Here is a 9,779-nt window from a genome sequence, read left to right as displayed (position 1 = left end):
ATGATCATCTATCATTTTCAATCGACTCATGATGATATCGATTAATATATATTGTAACGATAACAACTATGAAAAGTAATTGTAACGAATAACTCTTTCACATAATTAATATATATTGCATTCTTAAATCAATTCGGATAGATGTTATAATTAATATTTTCTTTTATATTTGTTTATTATTGTATATACCAATATTAATATTAATATTTTATTTAAATTATTTTTAATATAAACATGTAGTTTGATTATTGTAAGTCTTATCAAATATAAGTATGCAGTTTGATGGTAATTAACATATATTCAATCTACACGTACTTGTTTAATATAATAATTTTAATGTAATCGTTCTTTAAATAATTTCTGAAACTGTGGCATCCTCAGGGGGAACCCTAATTTTTTCCCATATTACATCTCTTTTTCATTCCTTGCATTCACGTGATTCTAAGCTTGCAGTCGACAGACAAGCAGATTATGTATTATGTATTATGTAGTATAGTTGTTTATGCAGAAGCTGCAAAGCTAGGGCCATCACCTGAGGCTGCTGCTCTTATGGGTTTTCAGTCTAAAGCAGAGTTGAGAAACCATCTCGGGTTCTCACACAATGCAAGCTTTGGGTTTTGTGAATGGCAAGGAGTTGCATGTTACCGGTAGAAAGTGGTACGTCTCAATTTAGAAGATCTAGATCATGGTGGCGTTTTTGCTCCCAACACATTGTCCCACCTCGCCCAGCTACGGGTTTTGAGTCTCCAAATCAACTCCCTCACAGGTCCGATTCCTGATCTTTCAACCCTCGTCAACCTCAAAAGCCTCTTCCTTGATCATAATCTCTTCACTGGTAACATTTCAGGGAACAATCTCACTGGTGCGATTCCAGTGACACCAACTTTGCTACAGTTTGAGTTTTCTTGTTTTTCGTGGAATCCTGGGCTTTGTGGAGAGATTATTTGTAAAGATTTATGAACAAATGTCTAATCTATGTAAACAAGAAAGAAAACAAATGAGAGAAATGAATCTTCTGAAATTCATTATATCAAGCGTGAGTATTACAACTCTCAAGGGGAGTATTTATAGCTAGTACTATAGCTATAACTGATGTAACTAACTCCACAACAAAATAACTACTTCAACTGATCTGTTGCAGTGAACCAAAACTCAACTGCACAACCATCATGCACTGCACGTGAACATATATGCCATGCATTTACATACACTAACATTCCCCTTGTAATCTTCAACTTCAAACCTTCTTCAAGCTCAAGAAGCACAAACATGATCAATGCTCATTCAAACCCAAAATGAAATGAAAGTTCATTTACACTAACATTCCCCTTGCAATCTTCAACTTCAATCCTTCTTCAAGTTCAAACTGATCTGCTCTTAGGCTGCACCACCAACAACCGTTGTCTATGTTTGAGAAACAGAGGTGCTGATAAAGGCTTGGTCAACACATCAGCAACCTGCTCAATTGCAGGAACTTCATGCACTTGTAGTTGTCCCATAGCCACCATTTCTCGAACAAAAAACAGATCTAACTCAACGTGTTTGAACTTGGAATGCAGTACAGGATTAGCACAAACTGCAACTGCACTTGTATTATCACACCACAATGTGGCCTTGCCATGTGAAACTACATGCAATTCCTCCAACAACGATCGAAGCCACACCATCTCAGCAGCTGCACAAGCCACACTTCTGTATTCAGCCTCAGCAGTTGAACGTGCAACAACCTGTTGCTTTCTAGAGCTCCACGAGACCATGTTCCCACAAAAATATATACAGAACCCTGAGGTTGACCGTCTATCATCAACATCAGAACCCCAATTCGCATCTGCAAAACCAGTCAAAGCCATTCTCGAGGAGGGTGTAAAACGCAGTCCAAAGTCAACAGTACCTTGTAGGTAACGAAGTATTCGCTTGACTGCCAAAAATGAACATCTAGTGGGGCTTGCATGAATTGACACACCCTGTTCACAGCAAATGCCACATCAGGTCGAGTGATCACGATGTACTGCAGGGCACCTACAATGCTTCTGTATCGTGCAACATCTTCAAGTGGTGTTCCTTCCTTGGAAGACAACTTGTTGTTAGAGACCATAGGGGTGGGAAGACTCTTCACCTCACCAAAACCATGCTTCTGTAAAAGGTCTTGGATATACTTTTGTTGACTCAAAACAACACCATCACCTTCATAACTGACTTCCACTCCTAGGAAAAAGCTCAATGGTCCAAGATCCTTCAACGAAAACTGAGCATTCATCCTGTCTATAACACTTTGAACAACCACCTCTTTATCCCCTGTTATGATGATATCATCAACGTACACCAATAAGTACACCAAGCTATCCGAGGCCTTTCGAACATAAAGAGAGGCATCCGACTTGGCTAGGCAAAAACCTTCAGATTCCAGGTATGCCTTCAGTTGCTCAAACCAGGCCCTCGGTGCTTGTTTCAGCCCATAAATCGCCTTGTGTAGCTTACATACCAGCTCACCATTGCCTTGCTCATACCCTGGTGGTTGAGTCATGTACACCTCTTCAGTGAGCAGCCCGTTCAAGAAGGCATTGTTGACATCAACTTGTCTCAGCTTCCACCCCCGTGACAACGCCAAGGAAATGATTACCCTGATCGTTGCAGGCTTAACCACCGGGCTGAAGACTTCATCAAAGTCAATTCCTAGTTTTTGAAGAAAACCTTTCGCCACCAAGCGTGCTTTGTACCTTGAAATCGAGCCATCAGCATTTCGCTTTATTCTAAAAATCCATTTACAGTTTACTGCCTTCCTATCTCTAGGAAGATGAACTAGTGTCCATGTGCCATTCCTCACCAGTGCATCATACTCTGCTTGTGCAGCTTCTTTCCAAAGAGGACTCATCAATGCCTCTTTGATATTGGCTGGCTCTCGATCTGAAATTGCAACGTTATAAGCTTTTGGCTTCCAGATTCCATGCTTGCTCCTGGTCATCATGGGATGCACATTGGAGACTGGTTGTGGAACATCAGTCCCCACTCCGGGTTGAACTTCAACGCACGTTTCTACTGTACCCATCTCTTCTTGGACTCCATGTGAGCTGGCATCACTGTCATTATTATTTAAAATGGCCGCACTACCATTATTATTCAAATTTTCTACTAGGACCGAAACTTGCTCCCTATGTGTACCACGCATATCACCATTGTTTAATTCTTCACGTACACCATGCATACTTTCAACACTCGCATTATTTCCTCCTTGCTCCCCATGTGCACCACTCAGATCATTAATTAATTCAACAGGTGAGCCACCACCACTTGCCATACCATCACAACTTCCTCCTTGGATTCCACGTGAGCTTTCATTTTCACTACTCCCATTATTATTTGAATTTGGCGCAACACTATATTGGACCCCACGTGAATTTCCATTTCCACTATTCCCATGTGCAAGAGCATTGAATTCACGTGAATAATGGCTAGTCCCATTATTATTTGCCGCACCAGTATCCTCCACTTGGAACATGCCATGTCCACTTCTCCCATTATTTAATTCGTGGACCACACCATGTCTCTCATTATCTTCAATGCTTGCATTTGTTAAAATCTCAACAAAAGTGGGCTGCGCACCACGTTCAAGAGCACTTTGCACACCACTTTGCGTATTGTTGTGAACCGTTGTTAATTCAAACGGTGTGGCCCCATGTTCATGCACAAAATCTCGCATACCTCCAAGCGGCGTGGTCCCATGGTCATAAGTATTATCTCGCATAGCTCCAAACGGTGTGGTCCCAAGGTTATCACCAGGTGCAAAAGACGAGGTGGCTCCATGTGCATCATTACAAATGACCCCAACCCCATGCACATTATTATGGTTGCCAAGCGGTATGGCTCCACGCTTATTATAAACTATAGGCAATTGTCCAGTGGTAACAATATCTTGTCTATGACACTTGCATTGATTCTTATCAAAAGGAAATACTTGCTCGTCAAACCTCACATGTCGAGACACAAAGACTCTGCCATCATTGTCTAGACATTTGTATCCGTGATGTGAGGTGCTGGGCCCAAGAAACACACACTGCCTTGACCGAAAATCCAATTTATGTTGATTAAACGGTCTCAAGAAGGGAAAACAAGCACACCCAAACACTCTCATTCCCGAGTAGTTAGGAGCTTTCTGATAAAGAACCTCAAACGGGGTCTTGCCTGAAATGATCTCAGATGGGAGCCTGTTTATGATGTACACTGCCATAGTAAAAGCATGACTCCAGAACTTTATCGGCGGTGATGCTTGAGCTAACATGGCTAGTCCCATCTCAACAATGTGGCGATGTTTTCGTTCAGCCTTCCTATTCTGTTCTGACGTGCTGGGACAGGAGATCCGATGTTGTACACCATTGGTAAAAAACCAACTCTTCAGTGTCTGATATTCACCTCCACCATCACTCTGCAATGCTTTGATTTTCTTCCCAAACTGAACCTCTGCTATTTTTACAAGATTAAGAAAACACTGGCTGACTTCAGATTTCTTTCTGATTAGATACACCCAGGTATGTCTGCTGAACACATCAATAAATGATACATAATATACGTAACCTTCAGTCGAAACTACAGGAGCAGGTCCCCACACATCTGACACAACCAGCTGAAAAATTTCTTTGTATTCAGTCAACGAATTACAAAAAGGTAGCTTGTGAGCCTTGCCTTGTAAACATGCAGAACAAACATTGTTCAATTTGTTTTCACTACTAGAAACATTACACATTTTCATAACATCTTTGACAATCTTCTCACAGGAGTGTCCTAAGCGCCTATGCCAAAGTTCCAAACTACTTGAGGCCTTGGACACATTATTCACCATGCAACATGATTTCTTCTCTTCATACGGTAGCAGCTGGTATAAACCTTCATGAGTGAGCTTCCCTCTCAGCAGAATGTTCCGAGTCTGTGCATCCTTCACCAAGCACTCAAGAGGGTGAAATTCAATAAACACATTGTTATCACGAGTGAAATGAGATACTGACAGCAATTTCTTCTTAATGTGTGGGGCATGTAGCATATTTTGCAATACTAGAGGTCTGAGGCTAGAGGACAGAGAGACTTGCCCAATATGATCAATTTTAATTCCTTGACCATTACCCATTAGAAGAGTGTTGTTACCTTTATATGTCATACCTGAATTGAACGGTACAAGATCATTTGATACATGATGAGTGGCACCCGTGTCTGGATACCACAGAGCATTGGAGTGGTTTGGAGCACTGTGAGCTGCTGCCATACTAGGCACAGTGGATACAAAGGCTGTAGGTGCAGTATGAACAAATGACTCTTGTCCTTCTGTTTTTGCAGGATGAGTTCCACAGTCCCCAGGGAAACGAGTCAAAGCATAGGGCATACCATGCATGGAGCTGGATGGATAGTGGTAAAAGATAGGAGATTGCAGCGTGTGACTATACGCATGTCCATTCACAGGAACTATCTGTTCAGCTGGTTTCTTCCACTGCTCAGCAGACTGATCTTCACTGCTAATTCCAGTGAAATCTCGGTCAAAGCGACGATAACACCGCTGAACGATGTGCCCAAACTTTCCACACAACTGACATTGTGGTCTATTTGAGTTGTTAAATCTTCCTCTGCCTCTACCACGATAGCCTCCCTGCTGATTTCCCTGTTGTCTTTTCACCGAATAAAACTGTTTTTCTGTTCCATCTGTTTCAGTGGCAGCCTGAGACCTTGTCCCATTCTCTTCTTTCGGCTGCACAACCATATTTGCCGTAATACCATCGCTTAAAAAAGCTTTCTGCCTAGCCTCACAATCCAAGAGCATTTCAGTGAGACTATCCAGTGACACTACATCACGAGATGCTATAGCAATAATGGACTCGAATTCCATTGACAATCCAGCAAGAATCACACTTACTTGTTCTTGTTCAGGTATAACACAACCTGCAGCATTCAACAAATCACAGATTATCTTGATCTTGGCTAAATAATCACTCACAGTCAAGCCAGCTTTCCTCTGAGAATGCAAACTGTGCCTGAGAGAAGAAATCTTGGCACTAGAACGAACTCCAAACAATCTTGAAACTGCATTCCAGATTGTGCGAGAGGACGTAAGCCCTGTAAGATGTGGCAAAACCTCCATGCTAATCGTTGTCAACAACCACGAAGCAAGCAACTTGTCTTGTTGCCTATGCACAAAATACACTGGATTTTCCTCAAGCTGCCCAGACTCATTTGTAACAAACTGAGATGGAGCAGAATTATCACCAGAGATGTAAGCCAACAATCCACAGCCATCAATTATAAGGGTCACCTGATGCTTCCAAAGAAGGTATGTTGCCTCGGTAAGCTTTATGACATCCTGTTTGGGTATATGTTGTACACTGGATCTGACAGAAGAACCATATGACGTTGAGGTAACTGTGGTATTCACCGGAGACTGAACATCAGCTTGTTGCAAGTCCACCATCTTCAAAGAAGGGCAAGAACCTCCAAGAACCTCCAAGAAAAGAGGCAAACAGAAACTGCAGGACCGTTTTGGCAACTGATACCATGTAAAGATTTATGAACAAATGTCTAATCTATGTAAACAAGAAAGAAAACAAATGAGAGAAATGAATCTTCTGAAATTCATTATATCAAGCGTGAGTATTACAACTCTCAAGGGGAGTATTTATAGCTAGTACTATAGCTATAACTGATGTAACTAACTCCACAACAAAATAACTACTTCAACTGATCTGTTGCAGTGAACCAAAACTCAGCTGCACAACCATCATGCACTGCACGTGAACATATATGCCATGCATTTACATACACTAACATTCCCCTTGTAATCTTCAACTTCAAACCTTCTTCAAGCTCAAGAAGCACAAACATGATCAATGCTCATTCAAACCCAAAATGAAATGAAAGTTCATTTACACTAACATTATTCACAAAGAGTGTCATCCAAGGCCACACTTTTTTGGTCCCACAGCTGCAGTTGTGGCTCCGCCGCCTACGGTGGCTCTTGGCCAAAGTGCAGAAGAGCATGGAGTAGAGTTTGCTCAGCCTCAGCCAAGTTCAAAGGAGCGCAATAGAACCGCGATTATTATAGGGTTCTCTACTGGGGTCTTTATTCTTATTGGTTCACTTCTTTGCTTTGTGATGGCAATATGGAAACAGACGGATAAACAGCAATCAACGGCTACGGCTGAATCCGATGACGGGGAGGCTGCATCACAAGATGCGGCCGTGATTCAAATGGAGCAAGAAAATGAGTTAGAGGAGAAAGTGAAGAGGCTGCAAGGAATGCAAGTAGCCAAGAGTGGGAACTTGATATTCTGTGCGGGTGAGGCGCAGTTGTATTCGTTGGACCAGCTGATGAGAGCGTCAGCTGAGTTACTGGGGAGGGGCACCATGGGGTCGACGTACAAGGCAGTGCTTGATAATCGCCTGGTGGTGACGGTTAAGAGGCTGGATGCTGGGAAATTAGCAGCCACAACGAAGGAACGTTCGAGCAACACATGTAATCAGTTGGCGGCTTAAGACATCCCAATTTGGTTCCTCTCAGGGCGTATTTCCAGGCCAAAGAAGAGAGGCTTCTTATTTATGATTTTCAACCCAATGGCAGTCTTTTCTCCCTCATTCACGGTATTAACTTCATGCTTTCTTTTTCTTACTCAATTGTTCCATTGTTTGAATGACCTGCATGTTTAATGGGAAACCACTTCATATTTGATGGACTTTGGGAGATTTCCCAAAAACATGGGGGATTAAATGATGCAGAAAACCATAAGTCTCAATTTATTAACTCCAAATTGCATTGTCGCAGGATCAAAATCAACAAGGGCAAAGCCACTTCACTGGACTTCGTGCTTGAAAATAGCTGAGGAAGTAGCACAAGGCCTCTCCTACATCCACCAAGCATCGAAATCACTTCTTTGAGGCCTGTCTTTCCGACTACTGCCTGGCAGCCCTGGTCACTTCCTTACCGGACGAAGATCCCGATTCCATCGCATGTAAACCACCTGAAACTCGCAGTTCAAATCACCAGGCAACATCAAAATCTGATGTTTTTGCATACGGGGCTCTGTTTGTTAGAGCTTCTGACAGGGAAACTTCCATCTCAGCACCCGTTTCTGTTTCCGGATGAGAGGATGCATTGGCTTAGGTCATGCAGGGAAGATGACGAAGGGGATGATGAAAGGCTAGAGATGCTTCTTAAAGTGGCCATTGCTTGTACTTAGAGCTCTCCCGAACAAAGGCCCACGATGTGGCAAGTTCTGAAGATGTTACAGGAGATTAAAGAAGCTGTATTAATGGAGGATTGTGATTTGGACACACTTTCTGGGATGTCTTGATTAATTTATGATGTTACTAGCATGTAATTGTAGGACTATAGTATGCAATAAAGGAAAATAAAACCCACATATTTTATACCGCATGATAACAAATGCAATTGCTGCTCTTTGCAACCTTTGCCCCTTCATTTCTGACATTATTTACGTTGCATATTCTTGGATACTTTGTTGTGCATCCATGTTCCTTATATGAACATAGGTGGGAACAAACTTAAAAAATTATATTGAAAATTTTATAGATATAAATATATAAATTGTAAAATTGTAAAACTAGATTATTAATAAAAAAATATTTAAACTAAATGAAAAATTTAAATTTTTCGGAGACAGTCCATACATGTCTATGTCCACGTTTTTGTCCCTTCATTATCTCATATACAAAACTTTATCATCATAATCACCACCATCATGCCAGTTGCAGTTGATGTTAATGGGGCCATTTTTTTTTTTTTATATAAAAAATTAAATGGTTGTTGGTTATCTAGCTTCCATCTGTTTATTACATCTAAGTCACTACCTTTTTCAGTTACTTTCTTCTACAACTACGCCTAGAGGCATATCAAACCCGTTTCCAGGGAGAGAGACTTGTAAAACTTTCCTTATATAACAATTGAAAATGCTACATACTTTCAATCTTTTAACAAAACTATTAACAAGTTTGCACACATGCTGAAATATATATGAACCAAGAAATTACAAATTTGGGTAAAAAAAATCTAAAAAAGATAAAGACAATTAGACTGCAGCTTTCATAAAAATTTCTACCACTTACAAGCAGTTTCTTCCATATAAGTGTGTTATTGATTGAACATACACTAAAACATTAGAGACAGCTCGATCTGATATACTTATTTTTATTGCCATTGAAACCATCTCATGCTAATGTCTTCAACGTATTAGGCACGCTATCGGCAGCATCAACACTTCTTTACAAGATGCCCCGGATGTAGTAATCACATAAAAAATTTGGAAGATCATTTTTATGTTCTAACAAAAATCAACACGGCTCATGCAGGTTCCAACAGCCAGTTCGAATACACTGCATCAACAAAGAAAAAGATAGGATAAGGCTCAGGCACATTGATGCATGGCAAACAAGGTTTTTCTAAGTCAATTATGTTCAACCAAGCAGACCATGATTCTCTTAAGCTATTTGTCTCCCTAGGACATTTTATTTTAGACTTGGCTACCCTAGCAGACAAATTCAAGTTCATGTACTTAGTTCATCAATTTACTTCGTAATTGTTCTTTTAGTACTGTCAAAATTCATTTTTCTCAAGTTGAGATTTGCAAATCAGAAATGTTTCCATGTTTTTAGCCAACAAGAAATTTGTCCTTGACGAAATAGAAATCATAATAACTAAAAGAAATTGTAACATGGCATGAATAGCATATGATTGGAGGTTATACTAACATGAAAATACAAGGTAGAAAAATTCACCTACACTCTTTTCTAGG

At 40.7% G+C, this 9,779-nt stretch overlaps 1 pseudogene; it reads left to right on the top strand.

The window, feature by feature from the left end:
• The first annotated feature begins 471 nt into the window (after positions 1-471).
• On the top strand, positions 472-8,394 carry LOC120190916 (annotated as a pseudogene).
• The last annotated feature ends 1,385 nt before the right edge of the window (positions 8,395-9,779 follow it).

This window comes from Hibiscus syriacus, unplaced genomic scaffold (genome assembly GCF_006381635.1).
Source record: "Hibiscus syriacus cultivar Baekdansim isolate YM2019G1 unplaced genomic scaffold, ASM638163v2 tig00116964_pilon, whole genome shotgun sequence".
Taxonomy (NCBI): Eukaryota; Viridiplantae; Streptophyta; class Magnoliopsida; order Malvales; family Malvaceae; genus Hibiscus; species Hibiscus syriacus.
This window is presented reverse-complemented; position numbering and strand designations above follow the sequence as displayed.